General features: G+C 33.6%; 1 protein-coding gene across 1 annotated transcript in view; it reads left to right on the forward strand.

The window, feature by feature from the left end:
- The window catches only part of Dpyd (dihydropyrimidine dehydrogenase), a 761,982-nt gene that overhangs the window by 592,801 nt on the left and 141,327 nt on the right, over window positions 1-27,854 (forward strand). The window lies entirely within an intron of this gene.

A 27,854-nucleotide genomic window follows, 5' to 3' on the forward strand; every position in this document is an offset into this window, starting at 1 on the left:
GAGGCAGGAGGATTGCAAGTTCAAAGCCAGCCTTAGTAACTTAGTGAGACCCTGTCTCAAAATTAAAAAAAAAAGGGGGAATGTGGCTCAGTGGTTAAATGTCCCTGAGTTCAGTCCCTGGTACCAAAAAAAGCAAAAAGAAAAAAAAAAAAAGCTTTCAATAATAATCCTTATATTTCAGGTCTCATTTATTAAAATTTAGTTCTAATTTATATAGTATGGATAAATTACAGCAAAGGTATATTATCTGATGTAATTTATATTCAAATAACAAGATATCTACTATAAAGGTTTTGTAAATATATAAGTACATATGATATTATTATCCAGCTTATGATTGAAAATATTTCTGTGCTATTATTTTGTACATTTTATAATTTTGCCACATTTTAGTTATATTTTTTAATGTCAAATATTCTAATAATGAGCATCTCAGAAGTTTTCTTTGCATTATGTAGATCAAAAATATATTCCTCATGTGTTACCGTGCCCTCAGTTTCCTGACATCTCTTTACCAATTTTTGGCCTTGAAATTTCAAAAGGAAATGGTCAGTAATCATGGTGATGTGAAGTGGGAAGGCAGGATGGGTAGAGAACTAGTAAGTTAAAGTCTGGTTTATGAACAAAATTATGTATCTCCATATAGAATACATGGTTTCATATTATATGTTCCAATTATTTGCAGATTTGTAAAATTATGAATATTGGGGAATATTAAATATTCAATTATTTTTGTCTTAGTGCTCCATCTGTGGGTAAATGATAAAGGTAATATAAAAATGGAAGGTAAAGGATAAAAATGTCAAATAAGAGGAAAACATAATTGACAGGATAAGAAAGTTGAGGAAGAGGGGAAGGGAAATAAGGAGGGATAGGGGGAGAGTGAGAGGAACTTGCCATTATTAGTTATTAAAAAGTGGGTGTGAAACATGAGGTCTGCTATTATGGGGTTTGCTTAAAGAAAAAAAAACATTTCTCCAGCATTTTTATCAAGGGATCATATGAAAGGAACTAACTCAGTCACCATCAGACATTGCTATTTCAATTACAGTCCACCTTTTATAGAAAAATAAAGTATTAAAATAGGCAAAACTGAAAGAACTTCAACAGTCATTGGTCAACACCGTTAGTAATCCATTAATACTAATTTCTTGTATCAGTATCATCAGTGCTTCTTACAAGAGAGAATTTACAAAAGAAATTTTCATCCATTTGGTCTGACCCTGAAAGTGAAGAAATTAATTTGACTTTTTAAGCCACACAGATTCCAGAGCTTAAGACAGAATGGTCTGCCACTCTGTTACTAAAATAGCAGGCAGCAGCCCAGCACAGAAACTGGAGCCAATTGCCTGAAGTAAAATCCTGGCCACAATGTACTGGTTTCCCTTCCTCAGTTTACTCAGCCACTCTGTATTTGACTACCCAATTTGAAGAAAAAAAAATGACAGAAGTTAAAGTATCTACCCTGTTCATATGGCTGTAGGATTAGATTATTCAATATTTGAACAGCACTTAGAATGGAGCTTATCATATAGAATTACTATACAAGTGTATGCACTTATTATGCTTATGAAACTGCCTTTATTTTTGGAATCTTTGTTCCCTGAAGACTTTGGGTTCCATTATGCTCCTATGAGAAGTGGACACATAAAATAAAGCATATGTTTTTTTGCAAAAATACTTCAAACATGGCATTAATTGTAATACGATGCTTAGGCCTGCCCTGAAGTCTAAGAATTAATTAATATAAATGTGATGTCTAAATTTAGCCAATGTTATTGGTGTTGATGAACAGTTTACCACATCCATACAGCTTCTACAAGGTGTAAAGCATCAAACATCCCATCCTACCTTCTTATTGGAGCCTCCTCAAACCAAAGTTCTGCCATCAAATCTCCAGTTTTATCCTGTGTCTTGGCCTCTTGACATACGCTTGGCAAATGAGATCTTTTCTTCTTGTCTGAGTGAAATCTTCTGAAGTAGAAAGTGTTGAAATAAATGGCTTATGACATGTATAGTGTTGAAATAAACGTTTATTTTAACACTTCATAAGTCATGAGCCATTTATTTTAACACTTTTCACTTGAAGTGTTTAAATAATAGGTTTTATACAGGGATGTGTCATCTACTCTGTTTAATGTAAAAGTGAATATGTAAATATATCCATCTATCTAATCTGGATTTTACACCCTTTGGCTGCCAAACAGCCTGGTTGCCATAGTTTCTGGAGTAACCTGAAATTAAATTTTCTTCCCTTTCTTCCTTAGATGATAGGTAATTTGGTGTTACATAAGGCAATTGGACATCACTCCATTAATGGACAATTGGTTAAATACATCTTTTTTCTCAGAAACCTAAAAAAGTATCAGCAAAGACTAGAGTTGACAGTTAAATGCTTTCATAACTAAAACAGGCTTTACTAGAAAATGTCAAGATTTTTCCTTTTGATTTTAAGACTAATGGCAAAAACTTGTTTGCAGGGTTATTTTGAGCATTTGTGTGTGTGTCTGTGTGTGTGTGTGTGAGATGTGTGGTATGGGTGTTGGTGGGGGGGGGAGTGCCTGGAACTAGTAAATAATAGAAATATTCCCTCATTGAAGGGAGGCAGCATTGGCTTGGGAGTCAGACCTGGGTGGAATCTGACATCTGCTAATTACTATTGCAAACACAATATATGGAACCATATTTAGCATAAAAAGTCATAGTTTGGAGAAATTTTGTGAGATTTAAAGGATAATGTAAGTAAAAACATGAACAGAGGACTGGGGTTGTGACTCAGCAGTAGAGTGCTCGTCTAGAACTTGAAAGGCCCTGGGTTCAATCCTCAGCACCACATAAAAATAAATAAATAGATTGTGTCGAACTACAACTAAAAAATAAATATTAAAGAAAAACTGAACAGAATGCTTTGTTCATAGTAGGTCATTCAATAAGAGATAGCTATTATTGTTGCTATTATTTCTTACTAGGCAATAGCAATTGACAAGAACAGCCATAAATGTTACACTTTTTGGAAACTGTATCTAATTCTCACAGGTTTCTGTCTTTATTTTTACCAGATAATATGGAAAAATTGATATTTTTATATACATATAAGAATTCCAGGAATTCTAAAAGGATTTTTTAAAAATAACTTTTCTTTTGGAATGATTTTAGATTTATAGAAAAGGTGAAAAGATAGTATGGAGAGTTCACATATATCTGTCATTCAATTTCCCCTAATTTTAATTATAAGGAATATTTTAATTTAATGATTTATCAAAGCAATACCTCATGGTAAAAACTATTTGTACCAAAGAATTTAAAGTCTGAGAGTAAAGTGGAACAAGTGGAGCAAAGCATTGTGGGACAGAAAGTCCAAGAGGACATAGAAAGAGAAGCCAAGAGAGTGTTGTTACACAGGGAAGGACCTGGGACAACTCACTGCTCATAATGACTTGTTTATAACACAGCTCCCTAAAGAGTCTAACTCTGTTGAAAGAGTTAATTGAGCCACAAAAGGGCCACTGTTTGTTTTGCTTTCAGGTACTAGGAAATCTTTTAAGGAATAATTAAAATCCAAGAAGTAAAAATGCTCTTGAAAGAATATAAACACTGGCATTCATTTTCCATTTGACATTTCCAATGTCTATAAATGCTATTGATTTCAAATTCTAAATTATTTCACTTCTGAACACGCCTTGTAGAATTATTACAGTGCTGTTTGTGTGAGCTTGTAATCATTGATTGTGACATTATACTCTCCATAAATGTGCCATTGTGAATAATTAAACTTGTTAGCATTTTGTTTGCCTACAGTCTTTAGAGTGCTAACCCTTTTTGGAAATCACAAATATGTTTGTCTAGCTCAGTTTCTGCTAGATATGGGAAATATATTTTTTCCCTAAAACTTTTAAATACGTTGGCTCTTTTAAATTTCAAATTTCAAAAGCTGCCCATAAAACTTCAGCATTTAGTAAATAAAAATTCTGGGAGTTGTATGATTTGTTTTTTAGGGTTCATAAATAAATGACCTGCAAGGCAAACAGAGATATTTTTCATGCCACCTACTGCCTATAAGCATGCCATTTCTCACACCTTCATTCTTACTGCCTAGAGTAAAGTAAAAGTGTTCCAATGTAGAAATACATTGTGATCATTGGCCCTATTTACACTGAGTTGCAGATACACTTTAAAAGGTTTGAAAGACTGTTATAGTCTGATGTGATTTCTCTCAACCTCTACACAATTATAGAGTCTCTGAGCTCTATTGACAAAAACACACTATAGAGCCGTTTTAGCAAAGGTTATTAAAAATGTCTCTTCCCTCGAGGCATGGAAACCATGTTCTAGCCATCCCTCTGTTACTAGATTTAGCACATCTGTAATGCCCAATGCCCAAATCTGAATGGTTCAATGCTATTTGGAATCATTATACAGAATTTAAACATTTGGATGATGAAACATTTATGCAACAATATAAATGGAAAAGATCATCTATGGAAGAGGAAAAACATATGTGTCCCATTTCATCTAGATATGTGCATCAGACACTAACTATGTATCCTTTTCCACCAAGTTGGACCTGATAATAAGCTGTCTCCTTTTCATGCAAGCAGAAGTTAGCTAACTGCCATTTGGCAATGATTTGAGTCATACAGGATTGCACACTTGCCAATTTGCCTAAATATGCATGCCAATCGACAAAGTAATGACCTCAATTTGACAAGAGACTGAAATTTCATCAGAAAACATAAAAGATTGGATAAGTAAAATAGATAAAGGATATTTCATTACAGACCCATCATAGACTTGACATAGCTATAAGCCAAATATTCTTTAAGGATTCAGCTGGGAAGATGAGTTTATGATTACAAGATTTTAATAGGAATAACACCCTTGAGTGCTTGCTCTCTTGTCTTTGAGAGGTAAAAATATACTCAAATACCAATTTGGGCATAAAGTGCAGAAACAGGAAATCTCATTATATGTTAACAATATTTGTGAGTGTTTGATGACATTTTTAAAATTTGGCTCTGGGGCCTCGCTTAGCGTGACTGTGTACAAAGGGCCAAACTGCTTCTGTGACTTGCTGCAACTACACTGTTCCACATAAATAGAATGATACTTAGCCTGACTGGGTAATTCAGGAACTGTGCTTAAATGTATAGTCCTGCGATAGAATCTGTCTTCACTTCAGGGTTCTTGTTGTTCTCCATGTGTCCTCATTCCAATAATCAATGATTTATCACTGATTGTGTGTGTGTGTTTATGTGTGTACATGTTTATTTGTGTTACGTATGGCTACTTTAAAAGCATTGATTTCAAGAAAATTTCATAGAGATTCCAGACATTTAAGACGGCTAAAAACAGCATAAAAACTGCTCCTAATGGGTCATCTATGTGAGGTACTTTCACCTTCCATGAAGTACTAAGATCATCATCTTTAGTCCTGTTCAACTTTATAATATAAGCAAACAGATTCATTTTCTATTTGCAAATGGGAAAATGCTCTCATTTCAGAGGGTGAAGTTTTTGAAAGATCTGACCATCAAAAGATTTCTTAGACTTGGATGCTCACCTTTGAGATAGACTTTTTCACTACTTCCTATTAATGTATTTATATTTTTATTTCTCAAATTAACTATAGTTTGAGATAGACTTTAAACTATTTCCTATTAATGTATTTATAGTATTTTTTAAATTTCTCAAATGAACTATAGCTTGTATATAATACAATGCATGGATATTAAGTGTTCAGCTAAAGTGTTTTCAAAGTTGTATGCATCTGTTGTAACTAAAATCTGAATTAAGGTAGAGTATATTTCCTTCACACCAGACAGTTCCCATGGATAATTGGTAGGCACTTTCCCCAACTACAGCTGATATTTACGGCATCACAGAGTCCTCTGACTGATATTAGGCTCATATGAACAAAATAATATTAATTCTCTCTTCACATTTTACCTCTCCTCCATGTGAATGTGTATGTATACATGCCTCCAGTGGTGTCTGGCTTTATTTTTCCCAACATAATTTTCTGTGTGTCTGTGTTATTGCTTGTATCAGTAGGCAATTCCTTTTTACTATTGGTAGTTTCCAGTGCATTAATTGACTCCATTTTGTTTATCTATTCTATGTTTGATGGATATTTGAGTTGTTTCCAGTTTTGGGATATTATGAATAAGACTGCTTTGCACATTTTTGTGAATATTCCTTGATGGTCTTGTTTTCACTACTTTTGGGTAAGGGATGAAATTGCAGGATCATAGGATAGATGTGTGTTTAATTGTTTAAGAAACTATCAAACAAGTATTCAAAGAGATTCTGTCATTTTTCTGCATCTACCCATCAACAGGGTCCACCTGTCGACCATACTCATCAACATTTGGTGTTCCAGTATTTTTCATTTTTAGCCATTCCAGTAGATGTAAAATGATGTCTCATGGTGGTTTTAATTTGTATTTCCCTGATACAGAGCACTTTTTTAACATTTTTTAAATATTTGTTCAAGATTTTTGTCTATTTTGAGTTCTGCATGTTTTAATTGTTGATTTATAGGACTTCTTTATATATATTAGATGAGTTCTTTTTTTAATTATGTGTTCACATATCATTTTAGGCTTTGAATCTTTATTCCTTTTCTTTCTTATTTTATTTAAAATTCTTTTATTTGTTTTAATTAGCTATAATGACAGTAGAATGTATTTATGCACTTTGATATATCATAGATAAATGGGATATAATTTCTCATTTTTCTGAGTGTACATGTTGCAGAATCATATTGGTCATGTAGTCACATACATACATACAGTAATAATGACTTAATGATATCTTTGGATGAGGTCATTTATCAATTTTTAAAAAAACATTAGTGCTTTTTTTCTCCTTTTCAACAAATCTTTGCTTACCTTGGGGTTACAAAGTTATTTTCCTGTTTTCATTTTTCTGAACTTTATAATTTCAAGTTTATATTTAGATCTATAGTCCATCTTGAATCTTTTTAGAATTTTTGGTAAGAAGTGAGGTAGAGTTCATGGTTAATTATTTTATTTTATTTTTTATTTATATATGACAGCGGAATGCGTTACAATTCTTATTCAACATATAGAGCACAAGTTTTCATATCTCTGGTTGTATACAATGTATATTCACATCAATTCGTGTCTTCATACATGTACTTTGGATAATAATGACCATCACATTCCACCATCATTCTAACTCCATGCCCACTCCCTTCCCTTCTAACCCCTCTACCCTATTTAGAGTTTGTCTACTCTTCCTATGCTCCCCCGCCCAAATGCACTATGAGTCAGCCTCCTTGTATAGAACAAAACATTCGGTATTTGGTTATTTGGGATTGGCTAACTTCACTTAGCATTATCTTCTCTAACTCCATCCATTTACCAGCAGATTCCATGATTTTATTCTCCTTTTCTTCTGAATAATATTCTATTGTGTATATATGTCACATTTTTTTTATCCATTCATCTATTGAAGGGCATCTATGTTGTTTCCACAGTTGAGCTATTGTGAATTGTGCTGCTATAAACATTGATGTGGCTGTGTCCCTGTAGTATGCTGTTTTTTAAGTCCTTTGTGTATAGACTGAGGAGAGGGATAGCTGAGTCAAATGGTGGGTTCCATTCCCAATTTTCCAAGAAATCTCCATATTGCTTTCCATATTGTCTGCACCAGTTTGCAGTGTATGAGTGTACCTTTTTCCCCACATTATCACCAACACTTATTGTTGTTTGTCTTCATAATAGCTGCTATTCTGACTGGAGTGAGATGAAATCTTAGAGTGGTTTTGATTTGCATTGCTAGTGAAGATGAACATTTTTTCATATATTTGTTGATTGATTGTATATCATCCTCTAAGAAGTGTCTGTTCAGATCCTAGGCCCATTTATTGAGTGGGTTATTTGTTTGTTTTGGTGTTCAACTTTTTGAGTGCTTTATATATCCTAGAAATTAGTGCTCCATCTGACATGTGAGGGGTAAAAATTTGCTCCCAAGATGTAGGCTCTCTATTCACCTCACAGATTGTTTCTTTTGCTGATAAGAAACTTTTTAGTTTGAGTCCATCCCATTTATTGATTCTTGATTTTAATTGTTGTGCCACAGGAGTCTTATTAAGGAAGTTGAGGCCTCATCCCACATGATGGAGATTAGAGCCTATTTTTTCTTCTATTAGATGCAGGGTCTCTGGTTTTATTTCTAAATACTTGATCTATTTTGAGTTGAGTTTTGTGCATGGTGAGAGATAGGGATTTAATTTCATTTTGTTGGCATATGGATTTCCAGTTTTCCCAGCACCATTTGTTGAAGAGGCTATCTATCTTTTCTCCAATGCGTGTTTTGGGCACCTTTGTCTAATATAAGATAATTGTAACTTTGTGGGTTAGTCTCTGTGTCCTATATTCTGTACCATATGTCTACCAGTCTGTTTTGGTGTTAATACCATGCTGTTTTTGTTACTGTTGCTCTGTAGTATAGTTTAAGGTCTGGTATAGTGATGCTACCTGAATCACTCTTTCTGCTAAGGATTGCTTTAGCTATTCTGGATCTCTTATTTTTCCAGATGAATTTCATGATTGCTTTTCTATTTCTATGAGGAATCTCATTGGGATTTTGATCAGAATTGCATTAAATCTGTATAGTGCTTTTAGAAGTATGCTCATTTTTATAATATTAATTCATCCTATTCAAGACCAAGGTAGATCTTTCCATCTTCTTAGATCTTCTTTGACTTCTTTCTTTAGGGTTCTGTAATTTTCGTTATATAGTTCTTTCACCTCTTTCGTTAAGTTGATTCCCAAGTATTTTATCTATTTTTTTTTTTTTGAGGTTATTGAAATGGGGTAGTTTTCCTCGTTTCCTTTTCTGAGGATTTGTCACTGATATACAGAAATGCCTTTGATTTATGGGTTTTGATTTTATATCCTGCTACTTGGTTGAATTCATTTACTAGTTCTAGAAGTTTTCTGGTGGAACTTTTAGAGTCTTCTAGGTATAGAATCATATCATCAGCAAATAGTGCCAATTTGAGTTCTTCTTTTCCTATGTGCATTCCTTTGATTTGTTTTTTCATCTAATTGCTCTGGCCAGTGTTTCAAAAACTATGTTAAATAGAAGGGGTGAAAGAGGGCATCTGTATCTTGTTCCAGTTTTTAGAGGGAATGCCTTCAATTTTTCCCCATTTAGAATGATGTTGGCCTAGGGCTTAGCATAGATAGCCTTTATGAAGTTGAGATATGTTCCTGTTATCCCTAGTTTTTCTAGTGTTTTGACCATAAAGCGGTGCTATATTTTGTCAAATTCTTTTTCTTCATCTATTGAGATGATCATATGATTCTTATCTTTAAGACTATTAATGTGATGAATTATGTTTATTGATTTCCATATGTTGAACCAACCTTGCATCCCTGGGATGAATCCTACTATACCATCTTTTTGATATGTTTTTGTATTCGGTTTGCCAGGATTTTATTGAGAATTTTTGCATCTATGTTCATTAGAGATATGGGTATAAATTTTTTTTTTTGGTGTGTCTCCCTGGTTTTGGAATCAGGGTGATATTGGCCTCATAGAATGAGTTTCGAAATGCTCCCTCTTTTTCTATTTCCTGAAATAAACTGAAGACTATTGGTATTAGTTCTTCTTTAAAGGTCTTGTAGAACTCGGCTGTGTATCCATCCAGTCCTGGGCTTTTCTTGATTGGTAGACTTTTGATGGTGTCTTCTATTTTGTCACTTGAAATTGATCTGTTTAAATTGTGTATATCATCCTGATTCAATTTGGGCAAATTATATGACTCTAGAAATTTGTCAATGCCTTCAATATTTTCTATTTTACTGGAGTACAAGTTTTCAAGATAGCTTCTAGTTATCTTCTATATTTCTGTAGTGTCTGTTGTGATATTTCCTTTTTCATCACATATGTTAGTGATTTGAGTTTTCTCTCTCCTTCTCTTCATTAACATAGCTAAGAGTTTGTCAATTTTATTTATTTTTTCAAAGAACCAACTTTTTGTTCTGTCAATTTTTTCAATTGTTTCTTTTGTTTCAATTTCATTGATTTCAGTTCTGATAATAATCATTTCCTGTCTTTACCACTTTTGATGTTGGTTTGTTCTTCTTTTTCTAGGGCTTTGAGATGTAATGTTAGGTCATTTACTTGTTGACGTTTTCTTCTTTCAAGGAATGAACTCCATGCAATGAACTTTCTTCTTAGATATGCTTTCATAGTGTCCCAGAGATTTCAATATGTTGTATCCACGTTCTCATTTACCTCTAAAAATTTTTTAATCTCCTCTTGTTGTCTTCTGCAACCCATTGTTTATTCTGTAGCATATTATTTATTCTCCAAGTGTTGGAGTGGTTTTTATTTCTTATTTTATTATTGATTTCTAATTTTGTTCCATTATGATCTGATAGAATGCAGGGTAGTATCTCTACTTTTTTATATTTTCTAAGAGTTGCTTTGTGGCATATTATATGGTATATTTTAGATAAGGATCCATGTGCTGCTAATAAGAAAGTGTATTCTCTCTTTGAAGGATGAAATATTCTATATATGTCAGTTACATCTAAGTTATTGATTGTATTATTGAGTTCTATAGTTTCTTTGTTCAGCTTTTGTTTCGAAGATCTATCTAGTGATGAAAGAAATATGGTAAAGTCACCCAAATTATTTTGTTGTAATCCTTTTGACTCTTGAACTTGAGAAGAGTTTGTTTGATGAACACAGATGCTTCATTGTTTGGGGTATATATATTTATAATTGTTAAGTCTTGTTGATGTATGGTTCCCTTGAGAAGTATGTAGTGTCCTTCTTTATCCTTTTTTAGATTGAGTTTAGTTTGAAGTCTACTTTATTTGATATGAGGATAAAATCCCCTGCGTGTTTCCACAGTCCATGTGAGTGGTATGAGTTTTGCCAACCCTTCATCTTTAGTCTGTGGATGTCTTTTCCTATGAGATGAGTCTCTTGGAGGCAGCACATTTTTGGGTCTTTTTTTTTATCAAATCTGCAAGTCTATGTCTTTTGATTGGTGAATTTAGGCCATTAATATTCAGGGTTATTATTGAACTATGATTTGTATTCCCAGCCATTTTTGTTTATTTTTAATATTTAATGTGACTTGATTTTTCCTTTGATTAGATTTTCCTTTAGTGCAATACCTCCCTCTGATGATTTTCATCATTGATTTTCATTTCCTCCTCTTGGAATATTTTACTGAGGATGTTCTGTAATGCAGGCTTTCTAGTTGTAAATTCTTTTAATTTTTGTTTGTCATGGAAGGTTTTTATTTCATCATCAAATTTAAAGCTTAGTTTTGCTAGATATAAGATTCATGGTTGGCATCAATTTTCTTTCAATGTTTGGCAAATGTTGTCCCACAATCTCCTGGCTTTGAGGGTCTGGGTTGAAAAATCTGCTGAGATACGAATTGGTCTCCCCCTATATGTGAGCTGATTACTCTTGCGGCTTTTAAGATTCTATCCTTATTCTGTATGCTAGGCATTTTCATTATAATGTGCCTTGGTGTAGATCTGATGTAATTTTGTACATTTGGTGTCCTGCGAGCCTTATGTATTTGGTTTTCCAATTCGTTCTTCTTGCTTGGAAAATTTTCTGATATTATCTCATTGAAGAGATTGTGCATTCCTTTGGTTTGAAACTCTGTGCCTTCCTCTATTCCAGTAACTCTTAGATTTTGTCTTTGGATGCTATCCCTAATTCTTGGATGTTCTGTTTATGGTTTCTTAACTTTATTTTATTTTCTTAACTTTATTTTCCAGATTGTATATTTTGTTTTCATTATCTGACATTCTTTCTTCCAAGTGGTATAGTCTGTTAGTTATCCTTTCTATTGAGTTGTTTATTTAATTTAATGTATCCTTTATTTCAAGGAGTTCTGACTTTTTTTTCCAGAGTCTCTATCTATCTCTTGAAGTAATCTTTTGCTACCTGCATTTGCTCTCTTATCTCTTTGTTAGAGTGACCAATTTTTGCCTGTATTTGCTCATTTAGGTCATTCTTTAATTCATAGATCATTTTAATTATGAACCTTCTGAACTCCATCTCTGACATTTCATCAACTTTGCTGTCTATGGGTTCTGTTATTATAGTATACTGGTTTGTTTTGGGAACTTTCTTCCCTTGTTTTTTCATGTTGTCTGTATACCTTCCTTTCTTGCAGTGTGGATCTGAGATATTACAGTTTCTTCCCTATATTCTTATAGTACCCATGCAGACTCTCTGTACCTCACCTTGATATTGGGCTTCTAGGCCCTGCTGGTGTACTTCAGTATATGCTACTGCATCTAAGGCAGTAGCAGAGACAACTTGAGATAATAGTTAATGTGCCCCAAGATGGAAGCAATGTCTTACAGAGATAGGGCTGCAAGAGTAGGCCTCATACTCCCTTTGGGTTGCCTGCTCTGAGATGCAGCTTCTTGTGGCCCTGTCTGTTGTAAAAATGTTAGGGGCTACTTTGTGGGGAAGGCTGTGGTGAAAACTGCAGTGTCCCAAAATGGAAGTGGGTTAGGCTTAGGCTCCCAGGTTGGGGAAGAGGGGGCACGGCAAACTCAGACCTACCCTGGACCTGGGTCCTGTGCAAGTCAGTGTGGACAGATCTGAGCCGGGCCTGACTTCTGCACTGGTCTGCTGGTCGGAAGAGGCAGTCCTGGGCCAGACACTAGGCTCTGGTGGGGGGTCTGCCGGTGGCGGGGGTGGGCCCAGGCCTATTGTGAGCCAGGCCCTGCACAGGCTGGTGTGGGTGGATCTGAGCCTCTGGGTTTGACCTCCCATGATAGACTGCTGGTCAGAAGGGGTGGTCCTGCACCAGAGGCTAAGCTCTGGTGGGTGTCTGCCCAGCCTGTGGAAGGGTGGACCGGGTCTCCTATGAGCCTGGGTCCTGCGCGGGCTGGTGTGGGCCTAATTATTATTTTAATTGAACAAATTTGTGGGATAGAGTGAGGTAGTTTAATACATGTATATAATATATACTGATCAATCAATGTGTTTAACCTTTCTATAATCTTATCATTTTCCCAAAAATGGAAATTGATAGTCTCTTCTCTTCCAATTATTCATAAAACATGTTAGATTATTGTGAACAGTATCACCATATGGTGCTATAGAACACTGGAATTTCTTACTTCTTACTGTATTTTAGCAACCATTATTTAACCACTTTCTACCTCCATTCTCCTCACCCTTCCCCTTTTTAAGTAATCCCCATTACACATTCAGATTAACTATTTTTTTTAACATCTACTGATGAGAGAGAACAACAAGTATTTACCTTTCTGTGTCTGACTTATTTCACTAAACATAATTTCGTCCTTTTTAATCCATTTTGCTGCAAATGGTAGGATATTATTCATTCTTATGGCTAAATAATATTCCATTGTGTATATAACCATGGTTTCTTTACTGGTAGGCATTTAAATTAATTCTACACTATTATGAATAGTGTGACTATAAAGATAGGTGAGCAATGTCCTTTGATATTCTAATATCATTCCTTTGGGATCTAAACTAGGAAGTGGGATAGCTGGATCAACATGCTAGGCCTAGATTTGTTCCTTAAGGAATCTCCATATTATTCTCCATAGTGCCTGAACTAATTTTAATTCATACAACAGTGGTGAAAATTCCCTCTTCTCCACATTCCTGCCAGCATGTTATTTTTGTTTTGTCTTTTTGCCATTCTAACTGGGGTGAGGTGATACCTCACTGTGGCTTTGATTCACATTACTCTGATGACTATTGAAGTTGAGAATTTTTTTTCATTAATTTGTTATCCATTTGAAGATCTCCTTTTGAGAACTATCTCTTCATATATTTTGCCCATTTTAAATTGTATTATTTGGGTCTTTTGTTATTGAGTTATCCTTATATCATATACTTTCTAGATAATAAATATACTCTCAGATGAATAGTTTGAAAACATTTCTCCCATTCTGTGAGTTGTCTTTTAACTCAGTTGTTTCCTTTGCTGTGCAGAGTTTTCTCGGTTTGATATAATCTCATTCATCTATTTTTTCTTTTGTTTCTTGTAGTTTGGGGGTCTTATTAAAAAATTGTTGCAAATATTTATGTCTTTGAGTACTTCCCCTGTTTTTTTCTAATAGTTTCACAATTTCAGGACTTACATTTAGGTCTTGGATCTATTTTGAATTAGTTTTTGTATAGGGTGAGGGAAAAGGGCTTAATACCATTTTTTCTAATGACTTTTCTTTCCCACAATGAACTGACCTGGTGCCTTTGTCAAAAATCAGTTGGCTTTATCTGTGGGGGTTACTTAAGGTCTTAGTTCTGTTTCATTTATTCCTTATGTTCTAATACCATTGTTTTGAGTACTGTAGATTTAGAGTAAGTCAAAGTGGACTAATGACCTTGATTGTTTTTTCTTTTTTGTGATTGTTTTTGACTATTCCACATACTGTGTGTTTCCATTAACCTTTTGATTCAGCAAGTTGGTTTTCTCAAAGAAAGCTTACTGGAATTTTTTTTTATTGTGTTGAATCTATAGATTAGTTTGGAAAAGTTTAACATCCATATAGTATTGAGGTTCTACTCTATGAATATATTTCTTAATTTACTTCAATCTCTTTGAGGTATATGTTGGGTTTTTTGGAATATAAATGAACATGTATCATAAATATGTTCATATTTGCTGCTTTTGTGCCATTGTAAATGGTATTAAAAATTTTAACTTTCTGATTACTTGGGGGTGATATACAGAAAAAGATAGAGTGTATGATATATATATATATAGAGAGAGAGAGAGAGAGATTTTTTCCCCATTAAGTATGATGTTAGCTATAGCTTTTCATGGAAGCCCACTGTCAAATTGAGAAGGGTCTCAGTTATCCATGTTTTGCTGATAATTTCCATCATGCATGGGTTTTGAATTTTTCTAAATGTACTTTTCTTACCCTTTTTAGATACTCACATGTCTTTTCTCTTTAATCTTCCCATTGCTAAATCACATTAATTGATATTCAGAAGTTAAACAATGTCACAGTCCTGAAATATACCACATTTCATCATGATGCTTTACCCTTTTATGTATTGCTGAATTCAGCTTTCTTATATCTTATTAAAATATTTGTGTGTTACCCTTATGTCTATATTTTTATTTTCTTTAGTGTGTTTGGCAGGTTTTGATATCAGAATTAGGCTGGCTTTATAAAATGAGCTGAAATTTGGCCCTTCTACCTTCTATGAGAGTTTATATAAGATTGGTACAATATCTTTCTTGAGTTTTATAGCATTTACTGGCAACACCATATAGGCCTGTAGTTACTTTGTAAAAATATTTTTTATTATAAACTCAATTTCTGTACTATTTATGGGTTTGTTTTTTATTTTGATTTTCTCTATTTTGTTGTTTTAATTTTATTTCATTTATTTTGCATGGAATTTGTCCTTTTTTTAACTGTTGGGTTTAGTACATAAAGTTAACCATACTGTCTCCTTATTATCCTGTGTTTTTAGAATCTATAATGATGGTTCTACTTGTTAAGTGCTTACAGAGATTCTCCTGTTTAATTTTATCTGGTTCTGAGATACATCAGATGTTCTTGCTCACTCAGGGGTCACACAAGTTAGCTACTGGCTTTGAGCCACCTTTTGGCTGAGGAGTACCCCCAGTTTTTACTCCTAAAACATTGAGAGTCTGAGGAGACACAGTAAGATATAGTTCTCTTGGGCTAGATTCCCAGGGTTGACATGTAGCTGTCCCTGGTATAGTAGGAGAGACTACCAGACTGCTGTGTGTCTTCCTGATCTAGGGTAATATTAGTTGTATAATATTTTTGGAAACTCGCCTGAAATAGTGTGTTAAGTGTTTTCCCTTTCCCAATTTTCCTTGGTTGTATGGTCTATTTTATGCATGCTACATATTCCTGTGGAATTTATAATATTGCTTTAAAGTCTCAATGCATCTATAAAAGCAAAATTTTGCATCGCTGATATGATTGTGTGGAATGGAACATTTACTCTCTCATTTCATGACTTCTCTAGATATTGAAAAAGTAACATACTACTCCCATTTTAACTCTGATCTTTTCTGTCTGATAAAACTCCTAATACCATTTTTATTTTTTATCAGACTAGAATGATCCTTAGCATCTGTGGAAAGGCTACACCCAGGAACAAGTACAAAGTATATGTTCTCTTTAGTTTTCACTGTTCTCTTTAGTTTCAGTAATAATACATATGAATTTGTATTAATTTACAAATAGTTATTAATTGCTATTAAAACAGCAATGTTTTAATTGATAATAAATAGCTTTGAACTTTCTTCATTTTGTCTTTTTCAAAACTGTTAAGAAAGAGTTGGAGATTCCTTGGAAAACTGGAAATGGAAACACTTTTTGATCCAGCTATCCCACTCCTTAGTCTATACCCAAAGGACTTTAAAATAGCATACTATAGGGACACAGCAACATCAATATTTATTTCAGCACAATTCACAATAGCTAAACTGTGGAACCAACCTAGATGCCTTTTAGTAGATGGATGGATAAAGAAAATGTGGTATATATACACAATAGAATATTACTCAGCAATAAAAGAGAATAAAATCATGGAATTTGCAGGAAAGTGGATGGAGTTGGAAGATATAATGCTAAATGAAGTTAGCCAATCTCAAAAAAACAAATGTTGAATTTTTTATCTGATATAAGGAGGCTGATTCATAGTGGGGTTGGGAGAGGGAGCATCATAGGAAGATTAGACAAATTCTAAAATAGGGCAGAGTGGTAGGAGGGGAAGGGAAGGCGTGGAAAAGACAGTGGAATGAGATGGACATCATATCCAAAGTACATGTGTGAAGACATGAATGGTGTGAGTATACTTGGTATATAATCAGAGATATGAAAAATTGTGCTCTATATGTGTAACATATTGAATTGTAATACATTCTTCTGTCATATATAACTAATTAGAATAAAAAAGATTATAAAAATTTTTAAAAAACCTAAAATGTAATCTAGAAATATTGATTTGATGGTAGCTGGAGGGAGGAAGGGCTGTTTCCCTCACCAAAAATATTGTATATTGTTGCCTACTCTGAGAGACCACTCTACTTTTGTTGCTAGCAGAAGTGTTTAAAAAACATAACTTGTAGCAAAAGAAAGATCCATAGAGTAGAGGAAGTAAAATAGGGGGAGGGAGAAGAAGACGGAAAGCTGGGGAATAGGGATTGAAAACAAATTCCATGCATGTATGATTTTGTCAAAATGAACCCAACTACTATGTGTAACTATAATGTACTAATAAAAAATATTATTTAAAAAAAAACATGATTTGTTCATTACACCTACAATTTCCTTAGCTTGGTCCCAATCTCTACCAGAGTTTGAAATATCCTAGTTTTCACCCCAAGACCTACCTATTGATCTTTCAAGAGCCCAGATAAAGTCCTGCATCTTCCATAAACTCTTCGTGAACCACTTCAGTCTTCCTGGCTTTCCCTCTCCTCTGAGCTTCCTAGTATCTATTGTTTGCCCCATAAAATAGGGCATGTGTACAAGTGTTCATCTCATCTACCCAGCCTTATGAGTTTGCTGAGAGCACCTCTTCTGTGCCTAAAGGCAGCTAGCACCATGATGGTCCAAGAAATAATTTTCCCCAGAACTGCAGAAGGAAAAAACGTAGGAAGGGAAAAGGAAGGAATAATTTCAACTGAAAATAATTTCTCATTATTTATCCTATCAAAATTTTGGGGAAAAATTATTATCAATGAATCAAGAGAGCAACTTATCAATAGAATCTTTTCTTTTCAAAGTGCCTTGTCCATTTCATAGAGAGCAGTGGTTCTCAGAGTGTTCAGAAAAGGACCCAGATAGATATAACTTGGTCCATACAACATTTTTGAGAGTTGTCCAGCTTGAAGAAGAGAACAAAACGTTGCCAGCTGTACAGCCTGGGTTTCAGCAAACTCTGAGGAACGCAATCTTATCACAGAGCACAGAGATTTACACATGTAATTCATTGTAAAGTGAAAAGAGAATGCATCACCGAGAATGAAAGGAAAGGTTTTTACACTACAGCAAGTGCTGCCATGGACACCCTGGCTGTGGAACCACCTACAGAGTCAACAGGGCACAGATTTCAGAGAGAAAAGAAATCATGGTTTTCCAAAGAAAAAGTATGATCCTGGTTGATGGGTGAACTCTTTGTTATTTTTTAATATGTCACCAGAAAAATGCTGACTTCTTATCATCGTGGATTCTCCCAAAGGTAAAAAGCAATTCTGATCATCAGTTTTCTCATTGTCATTATAATCTTCCTCTTTCTCCTTTTCAAATAACCATTTTGAATATACTGAGAATGATGAGGGTTTTATACAGTATAACATTTGCACTGGACATCCTTAAGCAAAATCTCATGAGAAATATTTGTACACCAAGTCTACTAACTCTCATAGTCAGAACATCTTTTTTTGAATAATCCACTTGTTTATATTTATAGATAAACTTTTACTTCTACAGGCAATGAACATTGCCAGAAGTACCTATTTGAGAGAGACTGAGGCATATGTTAAGCTGGAAATACAGAAAATCCCTCATATTCAATCCCAGCAATCAATTTTACCATGACATTGTAAACGGGTAATTTAGCCACATAACCCTGTGTTTCTATGTGCACATAATATTCAACTTGTTGAACCTGAAATTCCTTATCTATAAAATGGGCATATTGCATATGTGATTTACACTAATGTTATGAGGGTATAAATAATGCATAGTCTAAATAATAATGAGGGTATAAATAATAGCAGAACAACTGTTACTTAAAAGGTTCTCAAAATTATTTTCATTTGGCAATATAATATGATATTGCCATTGGCTTTGAATTGTAATTTTATCATATGAAGGCCAACAGTTTAAGAATTATGCAAGTTATCACATGCCACCCATAAGTATTGTGTGTTCTCTCGCCAGTGGCTCTTGTTGGCATAGGTTACTGAAGAGCAAGGAAGAAACAGAAGTACAGCTCTGGTCAATTTTAATGCTCATCACCAGATGGAATTCATAAGCTGTTTATAGTTTTCCTTAAAACTGTACTTTGAAAATATAAGCCATATTTTAAGTAAAAATATACTTTAAACATTGAAGATTGATAGAAAAATATACTGCTCTCTTCTGCATGGAGGTTATAAAGCAAATCATACAATGAGTATTTAAACATATTTATAGATGTATATGATTTTAGTTTGTACCAGCCAATTATATGAATCACTTTACAAAAATCTTTATTCTTGTTTCCAAAGAGAGCATCTATGGAACTAACCATAGTGTACTTATTTCAGAAATCCCTTTTCTTGTAGCTGTGTCTTTCCTCTGTGTAAACAGGTCTGCACACTGGATTTCTCTCTAAATCTGAATGTCCTCTTTGGCCATATTGAAGAATGTGCTTACTGTACAATTTCATTAAACTGCTGTGTTATCAGGTAATTGTTTAAACATAATGCCATAGCACTATCAAAAGGAAAGGTGAACTAATGGCATTTGCAAATGTCAGGGATTATCTTAACACTTTTATTATAGTTTATAAAAAGTAGGTTCAGGGCATTTCTTGGCAATTATTTCTACAGGAATTGGTTATTTAAATAAATTGCTAATTATCTGAAGATGACAGTATTGAAAATGCTACTAATGAGTTGTTTAATAAGTGTAGCTTGTGGTGGCCACCTACAGGTTGAAAATAGAAAGAACATAGAGACTATGCCTAGTAAATGTGATGGTGTTCTAGTAACAAATTTCAAGACATTTAGCTCTTCATGCTAAGTCTTGGAGCTCCGTTTTTTCATTGTGCTATCTCACAGTGGGGTTTTAAGTTCTTCATAGAGTATGATTCTTGGTAATTCAAAATTCACTTTGCTTCTTTAATTGTCTTTGTCCTATCATTCTTGGATATAATTATCATTGGTGATAGCTGGTATGACTTTATAATTTACCATTCCAACTGAGGTAATTTTTGAGTGGAAGGGGATGCTATTTATAATTATATCATGTAATTGCAAATAAGTACAACTATAATAAACTGGAACTCTCCTGGGCAAACAGGGCCATATGGTCACTCTAGTTATAGCTATTACTAACTACTCTAGCTCTAATTTAATTCAAATCCAACAATTACTGTAATGCTAATTTTCTCAGTTTATCATACCTGGATAATATATCTTTATTAGTCATAAAAATTAACTCATCATTCTGAAATTGTATATTCACATTTAAAAGGAAAAAGTGAAGCACACGGTCAGGTGTACTTGGGTCAATTACTGGATTCACACTTCCTAATAGACTGAACTTGAGGTTGTGATATTTATCCTGATCAAGTTTCAGTTTATACATCTGTAAAAAATAGGGACAAAATACTTAATAGTGATGTCATTGGGCAATAAAAAAATACCTAGGATTTATGTGGCAATTAGAAACACTCAAAAAAAGAATTTTTATTTCATATATGTAATGTTAAATTTCATTTTAACTATACTTGAGTCTTTTCTAAGTTAACTTCATCTTGATGTCTGTTGGGAATCTACAGAGCATGTAAAATTGCTCTTTAATCTACCATGACAAAGTTCACAGTGTCCTTAGATTTTTAACTGGATGAGATCTACTATTCCCTGTAGCGCAAAAGTCTTTCTGTTGCTTCTTGCCTGTCAATTAGCCACGCACATTCAATGGATAGGGAAGTCCCAATGCAACTGAGTTCAAGCCGAATTTACAACAAATCGATAATAAAAACAGGAGTAATAAGACCAATAATGTACACTGAACCATTAGTTCCTGTTTCGTGGAAAAACATAAGACTAAGACATTTCTTCCAGGTTACCCTTCAAACATTCAAAGATAGTTGTTAGGATTCTTTTCAACAATCATATTCATGCATATCGTTCATGTGTCTGTGAGTGATAAGAGATCATCCTATTAACTCAGTTTTGTTAATCTTTTACTTAAAATAATGGATGCAGAACCTAATGAGTTCTTTTTTTGGTGGGGGGTGGGTACTGGGGATTGAACTCAGGGGCACTCGACCACTGAGCCATATTCCCAGCCCCCTTATTTTATATTTTATTTAGAGACAGGGTCTCACTGAGTTGCTTAACACCTTGCTTTTTGCTAAGACTGACTTTGAACTCTCAATCCTCCTATCCCAGCCTCCCAAGCCACTGGAATTACAGGCATTCACTACCATACCCAGCTCCTAATATGTTTTTTTGGATGTACAGAGGATAAAATCACTGCACAAACCATATACCATATACATAAGTTCCACAATACAGATTCTGATGAAAGTCCACTTTAGGAACATTACAAAAATAGTCTTTGTTTCATTGCAGAAAGAAATTGCAATACTTTTTTATCTTAAAAATTTCAAACAATGTGAAGTATGTATATCCAAGTTTCAAGGATTCTTTCCTTCAATATAGGATTCACCCCATTTCACAGAGCTGATAACTGGGAACAGTTTACAACTCAAAATTCTGCATATTTACATGCAGATATATTCAATGTAATAATCATACCAGGTTTTTTTTTGTTTGTTTTGGGGTAGGGTTTTTTTTTTTTTTTGCCAATAATGGGACCATACCATACATGTTGTTCTGCTACTTGCGATGAATTCTTAACATATTTCTATATATTAGAAATATTTGGATGTCTCTTAGAGATATTTGAATGTTGATTTCAAAGGTTTTTTTTTTTAATGTCGATTTCAAAGGTTTTCTAGTATATCATATATGGATGAACTATAATTTATTTAATAGAATAACTTCCCATGATCATTAAGTTTTTTTCACTGTGTTGCTACAAAAAAAATAATAATAAAAACCCACAATACTTCAAGGAACATCTTTGCACATGTAACTTTGTATCTATGTATTAATGTGACTCCTTAAAATGGAATTTCTGGATGAAAAAGCATATACATTCATATATTGCAACGAGCATAAAAATATAATAAAGATTTATTCATAAAATATTTACATTTATAGCAATAGACTCAAACTATGAATATGGAAACTTTTTAAAGTAAGGTAATGACCTATCCTCCAAGAGTATCCCCAATTCACCCCTTAAGTGTTAAGTATTCATGGAATGAATGTTTATTTTTCTGATCAATTTTCTCTGGATTTCACAATAATACTAGCTTACATATATTATGGGCTGGGCACTGTGCTGAATGCTTTCCATGTATGGTATCACTTAATACTTCCTATGTTACTATGATGTCATTGGTATTAATGTCCATTTCACATATAGAAAAGACTGATGTTTTAGGAAGTTAAGGAGTTTGCTACAAGTCATCATTGCATACAGCAACTGAGATAAGACACGAACCTAATGGTTTATACTTTTGAACCTGTGCTCTTAGCATTAGGCAATACTGACACTGATTTTCACAGGTGAAGACAATGCAAAGACTGTCCCCTCTATATTTGCAGCACTGTCAGTACTCAAAATAACTGAAGAGTAGGGACTTTAATGTCACAGAGACTTGAATTTTTAATCCTAGTCTCTCCCTGTTAAACTGTGTGACATTAGACAAGTGATTTATTCAGCTTGAGCTTCTCTTTCTTCATAAACAAAATAGAGGTGACAGCATCTGCCCTCATGGAGTTGTAAGGGTTAAATTCCACAGCTTACATGGAGCCCCAGCCTCAGTATCCAGCTTGTGGAGATCACTCCAGGAATGAGTGTTCCTGCTATTTCCTCTAACAGCAGCTGACAATTTGAGAAAGATAAAGGCCCCCATTTTGGGTGAATATTATTAATTCTATTGCTTTAAAATAAAATTCCTGGCACAGGCTAGGTATAGAGTTGAATATGAATTAACTATGAACATATTGAATATGTTATGAAGCAGATAAACATAAGTATAAGGATAGGAAGGCTCAGGGACAATGACATAAAAACAGAATTTAAAAGTTTTTGTAAAGTACTTTTTACTTTTCCATAAAAAATAAACTAAAGATAATATAGAAGCAATAGATCTTGCTTTTACTCTTTCTTCCTTAAAGATTTCACATCTCCACACATAATCCTAGATCATTTTTGTACTCAAGTTTGCAATTGAATTATGCTATTGTTCTCAGAGGACCTTAATCCATGTGTAAAGTTGTACTTTTAAATAGCTGTGCTTCACATATTTATCAGTATATTAACTTCATTAACATTTTTAACTTGTTTTGAAAAGCATAAACTTGTTGGTGCTTGATTTATGGGTATTTTATAAGAATCAATCTTTAAACTCCTAAATCCTTAAAATTCTTGATTTGCTAATATTTTCTTTCTTCTGGATGATGTTAAAACTATTAACAATTAGGCAGTCAAAGTTCAATTTCTAATGAATTCTTTATCCACGTAATTAATTATATTTTAATTAATGTGAGCAAATTAAAACTACATTTTCTTTTTGTATACACAGTGAGGACAAGTGAGTATTATAACCCAATTTCTGTTTTATTGCCAGCTAGAGCTATTATCAGGGAGTTTATTGTGGACTTAGTTCTAACAATTAATTGTGTAACAGTAGCTGTCCTAGGAGTCAAATGATTAGGGAAAAAACAAACAGAATTAAACTCAATTATTCAAAATTCCAGTTATCCAAAATTAGCATATGTTCCACACTATCTTGCCCATTAAAAATTCCTTTTCTCTTCAAGGATTCAGTCATGCAAAGTAAATCTCTTTCTTCTTTCTCACCAATAAACTTCAGTTCCAATGTTGTCATTAAAATCCTTGTATATTGGCTTAGTGCATGGACCTTTTGATTCTCAAAAATTTTTTTTAATATATTGACATTTGCCTCTGATATTTTTAGCTTTGAAGTCAAAATAATCTTATCAACATTATGACATGCTAAATGACAGCTGTTAGAAAAGAAGAAAAAGGAGAGGACATGCATGGTTCTTTTAAATGTCAGTGGATATAAAATTCTATCATCATGGATATTATGCTTTTGTCTCCAATTTAGATATCAGTTTCATTGCCTCACTAAACACACAAGAACAATATAGAAGGCAATGTCCAAGTGTTTTAGTCAGTGTTTTTGCTGCTGTGACTAAAGGATCTGACCAGAACAACTCTAGAGAAAAAAGATTTTACTTGAGGGCTCATGGTTTAAGAGGTCTTAGTCCATAGAACAGTGGCTCCATTCCTCAGGGCTCTAGGTGAGGCAGAACATCATGGCTGAAGAGTGTGTCAAAGGGAAGCAGCTTACATCATGTGATCAATAAGCAGAGAGCAAGAGACTCCTCTCTCCAGACACAAAATATATTCCCCAGAGCCATACCCCAATTCCTACCTCCTCTAGCCACATCCTACCACTTCAATTAATCCCATCAGGGATTAATTCACTAATTGGGTTAAGACTCTTAGAACCAATCATTTCTCCTCTGAACCTTTCTGTATTTTCTCACATGTAAGCTTTTGGGGGCCACATCACATCTAAACCATAATACCAAGTAAATTAAATAAGGACTCTCTCTGAAATCAGTTGTCCCTGAGGGTTACCCATAGCAGATTATACTAGCAAACTCTTCAACAATTTTCAACATATGCCCTTGAAATATATTAAATCATTTATTCCTCAAAACAACTCTATGGCCTTGTTACTACTCTTGTCATTGTTTTGTAGATGTCACAATTGATTACAGTGAAATTAATATAATCTTTCACAAAATCATCTCGTAATTAGTGGACCTAGGGTTCAAGTTCGGCAGTAGGACCCATTGTCTGATGTAACTAATTCATCCTAAAACTGATTTCTTTCTAGAATTTGTATTGATAATATTTATAAACTGTATGATGATAAAACAAATTTTAATTTTTCCTAATGGAAAACTGGTACACAGTGTATAATTGCACTAAATCGTTTACATTGAAACAACCTACCTAAGATCATGAGAACTGGTGTTTGGAATATCCATCTCAGGTATATGGAAAGGTCATAAATTGATTAATCAGAAAACAAAGATATAGGTGCCTAATAAATATTTTGTTTATAAACAAATGAGCAGATAAATGGGTAAGTGAAGACTGATTAAGGAATGCATCATGACAAGTTCATAATACGTTCACATATGCATATCCGTACATAATTCTGTAGTTATTATGTAGCATTTTTCAAATTGTATTTAAGTGACCTTTGAAAAATGATAATGTCATTTTCTTGAGGAAAAAAGTTTCATCAAAATTAGAATAATTAACTTAATTCAAAATCTCTGTCTTATTAAAATGATTTTCTAAAACATGAATCAATCCAAAAAAGTTCTGTGCAGTTTATCAAAGAAGATCTATATCCTCAAGATATTGATTTGCATTTTAAGTGTGACTACAAGGAGGGCCTACATTGATTAGAGACCAGAAGTTGCAGTTCAGTCCAGTCCATTAACTACTCCAGAAGGACCCTTCAGTGCCAATTAGAATTCTTGGCAGGGATGTTGCTATTCAAAGATCTGGTTCTTCTTTTGTTTGATTGCTTGTTGTTTGTTTGAATCCACAATTTGTATCCAGTCCTGGGCACCTAAAATGGCTTGGTTTTTATTTAAAGTTTCTGAACAGATGAAACAGAATGGTGGGATGTAACTGAATTTCCTGTTAGGTTCATCGGGCCACCCCATGTAAATGAAAGCTTAATTTAAATTGCATGTTACCTCTTAATTCATTGCAGCTTATATGATTGCAGTTTCTTGATTTAGACCTTGTTTTCTTAAGAATGGAAACTACATTCACATTTCTTAAATCTCTCAAATTGGCTTCTTCCTGGTCTTTGATCTAAAAACATTGTTCATAGCAGTGACATAATTTAAAAAATTGTTATCTCCACTGTGACTCTACAGTCTTTAGGAATTTTCATTGGCATATCCACAATTCTGTATCATGTTGTGTATGTGTGAGACAGAGTCTCACTGTGTTGCTTAGGTTCTCCCTTTGGCTGAGGCTGGCTTGGAACTCATAATTCTCTTGCCTCAGCCTCCCCAAGCCACTGAGATTACAGGCGTTTGCTAAAGTGCCCTGCATATATATTTTTCTTTGCACCAATTTTTTTGTCTTGAACTTATTATTTCTTCATTTCTGTCATCTTAAAAGTAAAAAAAAATCTGTATTACATATTACTTTTACATACTTCTAGCTTCCTTTGAGAAACCTTTCTTGGAGAATGAAAACCATTTATAAAATCTATTCCCCATAAAAATGCTGAGAAGAGGTAGATTGCCTGTCATATTAAATCAGTTGAGTTATTTTTTAAAAAAATCAAATGAAGTTTATAATGGAAATAAAAACTTACTTAAAAAATTTACTGTTGCCCAGCAGCAGAAAGATCTGGTTCTTCATTTTTGAATCACATTTTCTTAGAACATAATTGCCCTTAATATTTTTTAAAAAACGACAACTCTATTAGTTTTAAAATTTTTCATGTTCATTAGGTGGATTAGAAAAGTTTTAGAAAATGAAGAAAAACATGAAATAGAATATGTCATATTGATGTAATTCAACATCTTCAAATGCCAATGAGGCTTTGCTGATGTTTTTAACACCTGTGTAAAAATGTTGCCCTTTAAATGTAACTGGTTAAATTTTCAAAGCTGTGTCCTGGGATTTTGCCATTTGATGTCCATTAATATCAATTGGAATATGTGGCCAAATCCCTGTATACCACTTTGAAATTTTACCCCTTAGTGTTAATGATAGTCTTCTAACAGTGCAGTTAGAAATAAATTATTTATCTGCTTAGTTCAAATTTCCTTTAGTCTCTTGGGTCAACTAAATAAGGGTGAGTTTGAATTCCAATATTTCTTTATTACTTCAAAGTAACATGTATATAAAGAACCCATTAGCTTAGTATGTATTGAGCATGTCAGTTATATTATGCAGAGATAGCTGTATACTTATCTGAGGGTTTACGTTGTAGATTTCTGTAAAAGCTTTCCTTTAACTTTTATCTTCATTTAGATTTCTTTTTAATAGAGCTATTCATATGTATATATAAATGCATATATATACATAAATTGTGTCTGCTATATTAGCCTCCTTTATGGTTCAAACACAAAGATATAATTGATAAATATTTTGATATAAAAATATAATCTCAATCTCCGATTTCTAATTTGCCTTAATACTTATGTGTGCTAAATGTCTATTATGAAATTTTAAAGTATCAGCATAGAATCTTTTGACTAAGAAATACTAAATGGAGGAAATTTTTTAATGTGTGGCACAAGAAGCACACATTTCCACATTTCCACTTGGTTTTAAGTGCAAAAGCACTGGTTATGCATAAGTTATATCTATCTGAAATTGATATAAACAGAATTTTAAAAGTTTGACTTTTTAAAAGAACTTATCATTTTAGAGTAGATTTAGATTCACAGCAAAAACTGAGAAAAAGGCAGAGATTTCTTATATACCAGCTGCCCCCATATGTTGGTAACCTCTCTCATTATCAACATACTTCACTGAAGTGATGAATTTGTTACAACTCATGAATCTACACTGATACATCATTAGTACCTAAAGCCCATAGATCATATCAGGGTTAACTCCTAGCATTGTGTGTTTAATGAATTTGGATAAATATATGGCAACATGTGTCCATCATTACAGTATCACACATATAGTATTTTTATTGTCCTAAAAATCCTCCCTTTGCTACTTCGCCAACTACTGGTCTTTTTACTGTCTCCATAGTTTTGCCTTTTCCTGAATATCATTGCAGTCATTACCATACAGTATATAGCCTTTTCAGGTTAAAAGCCACTGATCCCAAGCAAAGTGCCAAGTGCTTTCTTGAAGTGAGCACTGCAGTAAATACATATTGACAATGCTGATAATTGT

The sequence above is a fragment of the Marmota marmota genome, unplaced genomic scaffold, assembly GCF_001458135.2.
Source record: "Marmota marmota marmota unplaced genomic scaffold, marMar, whole genome shotgun sequence".
Classification (NCBI taxonomy): domain Eukaryota; kingdom Metazoa; phylum Chordata; class Mammalia; order Rodentia; family Sciuridae; genus Marmota; species Marmota marmota.